A 2,892-nucleotide genomic window follows, 5' to 3' on the forward strand; every position below is an offset into this window, starting at 1 on the left:
CTGGTCTGCTTCCCATGTCATAAAGCAACCGTGACAGAGACCTGTTCCAGCTCAGAGAGCAGGAGTCTCCTCCTCTTTGACAAGGGTTAGGTTTGAGCTAACCCTTGAGCTCCCTTGAGCTGGGAAGCACAGGTGAATTCGGGACACACTGCGACAGAGTCTGCCATCCTTCGATGGAACCCACCATCCTTCTTCTCCGAGGTCTGAGAGGGAGAGCTTTAGGAATGCTGACGCCCACACCGCAGGTATAGCCACCTGGAAGCAGGCATCTCAAACTCCCCACGTCCAAGACCAGCCTCTTCGTGTCTCCCCTCCATGCGCTCTTCCTCAGTCTCCCGCCTTAATCTATAGCGGTCGGTCCTCCAGTCCAAGCAAACACCTCCAAGTCAGCCTTCATTACCCTCTCCTTTGCGCCCCACATCAAGTTCCTCACAAGAAGGCATCGGGGCTTCCTCTCCAAGAGGTATTGACTCACGCACCACCTGCCCTTGCCTCCAGAATCACAGCTGGCCCCATGGCCCATGACCAGGTCTCCGTGTCCCCCCTCTGGCCACCATCCAGGAGCTGCATCCTTCTCCTTAACCTTGGAACAAGCCGCCCTCATTGCCCTCTCGGACTCACAGCACAGCTGTCCCCTCCCTCTGAAATGATCATCCAGGGCCAGCTCCTCCTCCTCCTGTGGGATTGAGCCCCTGTAGATGCCTTCCCTGCCTCCTCTGTAAGGTTGCCCCCTTTCCAGCCTCCCCTCCAGCCAGTGTCTGGCACATTCCATCTGTACTTTCCTCGTGGCACATGGCACTCTCCAAAATGATTTCTCCTTAATATTCCATATTGATTATGTATCTCCTGCGAGCTCCACAGACCAGGTGCCCTGGGTGCTCGCTCACCACTGTACCCCCGGTGCCCGGAACCATAATCCCTGAGCTAGCACAGGATGCTCAAATGGGATCTGCTGACCACCTCTGAGGGCGCAATGACTTCCAGCCAACAGACACCTTCCGGGTCCCCAAAAGCCAGTGTCAACACCTCAGACCACAGGCCAGCCACTGAGTTCCTGGAGGCCCCTCGGTGCGGAGGGAGAAGCCTCAAACTGCCTCCACCTCTGGACTCTTTCTCCAATGGGCCTGCCCCCGCAGCCCAGGACCCCCCAAGAGTTGGCGACAGCACGTCCTGGCTGGAGAGCCAGGCGGAGATCCCAGTCCTCTGCGCCCCAGAGCCCAGGGCGGGAGAGCTCCCTTCCTCCTTTCTTGGCCTCACCACCTGGATGGACAAGCTTTTCAATTTCCCCATCCGTAAGATAGGGACAAAGAATGCTTTGTCACCCCACCTACTTCTCACGGGTGTTATGAAACAACTGTTTGCTCGGAAAACACTTTGAGCAACTTGGGTAAAGGTGCCTGTGGCTCGGATGACGCCTGCTGCGTTCAATCCAGGCCAACGAGTCATCCGGTCCCCGCCTTGCCCGCCCGAGGGACAGGAGGCAGGAGGCGCGCAGCCTCCCCTGTGTCACCAAGCCTGTCTCACCAAGCTCGCTGGCCCTGCCACAGGCCCAGAATATGCCCACAAGATGTGTGTACGCATTCCTGGGCCTGCCCGACCCACCGATTTCGGCAGAATATGAGCTCTCCGTGGGCCTGGACGGTGGCCACCAGACGCCCAGGCTGCCCTTTTGTCCGGAAAGAGAGCGGAGGGTTACCTGGGGAGAACCTGTCTGAGCTCCCGCCACCGAGGGGCGGGGCCGCAGCTCCAGCAGGAGCCGGGAACAAAGGACGCTGTCTTGGCTCCTAGCCTGGAGAGAGCAGATCTTAACCTGCAGGCGCTCAGGTGCCCCTCGCCCGCAGCAGCCTGCAGCGGCCACCACGTTGCCATGACAACCGTACCTGGCAACTCTCCCTCGGCTCTGCCGGGCGGGGGCAGAAGGGGGTGTGCACCGCCCCCGCACCGACCAGGCCCACCCCCGGCTGCCCCGAGCAGCTTGAGGAGGAGAACGGAGACAAGCCCAGGCCGGGGCAGTGCGAGGGGACAACGTCCACTCAGCCCACCTTGTGCATCCGCTTCCCGCCACCCCGCCCCCTCCCGGCGCTGGGCGCAGAGCCCTGACAGGCCTCTCTCTCTGCAGCACCCACCCAAGGGCCACCGCGTCCCCGGAGCGGGTGGCGAGGCCTCTAGCCGACAGCGACCGACAGGCAGCATGTACATTTAATTATAGCTCTCCCGGATAGGAAGGGCTGGCTATATACAGTACGTCTGCTGTTACTAATTATATTTATTTTCAAATGAAGAAGGGGGGGGGATCTTCTGAAGATGAGTCAGAGGAAAAAAATCCTTCATTGTTATGAAAGCAGAGGAGCGTCTCCTGAGGGTGTCTGTGATGCATCGCTGTCACCGCCCGACTCACCGCCCGACAGTGGAAAACCTGAGCGCAGAGCCAGCCCCGCCGGTCCGCACCTGACGGAGGCTCTCCGGGCCGCGTCCCTGCGCGCTGGCACCATCAGGCCGCGAGGCAGGCTCCCTCCCGGCCCAGCCACGCTCTCAAGCCTGGCCCAGCGTCCCGCTCCTGCGAAGACCTGGCCATTTGGCATCTGCTGTCACCTTAATTGGGAGGCAGCGTTCCAGCTGAAGTACGGGGAAGGTTCCTCCCTCATCAAAGGGAAAGCATCTGACCAGATGGCTGCAGTGAAAAGGCTTCATCCTCAGCCTCTGCCTGGCCAACGGGGTTACTAATAACAGCGCCAAGGATGCTGCAAATCAAAAGAGAACACCTAGAAACCCAAACTAATACCCCATAGAAACCCAAACTAGTCCCCCACACTCAGGGCAGAAGCCGGCTTGCACTCTGGAGGCAGAGAATTCTCTGATTTCAGGGGCACACACGTGGGCTGCCCTCCGTGT

At 59.8% G+C, this 2,892-nt stretch overlaps 1 long non-coding RNA gene across 1 annotated transcript in view; it reads right to left on the minus strand.

The window, feature by feature from the left end:
* Positions 1-506: 506 nt before the first annotated feature.
* LOC116572699 overlaps positions 507-2,892 on the minus strand; it is a 4,174-nt gene continuing 1,788 nt past the window's right edge. The window contains exon 2 of the long non-coding RNA XR_004278489.1: positions 507-2,892. This exon is cut by the window's right edge and continues 271 nt beyond it. This is a non-coding gene — a long non-coding RNA (uncharacterized LOC116572699).

This window comes from Mustela erminea, chromosome 14 (assembly GCF_009829155.1).
Source record: "Mustela erminea isolate mMusErm1 chromosome 14, mMusErm1.Pri, whole genome shotgun sequence".
NCBI lineage: Eukaryota > Metazoa > Chordata > Mammalia > Carnivora > Mustelidae > Mustela > Mustela erminea.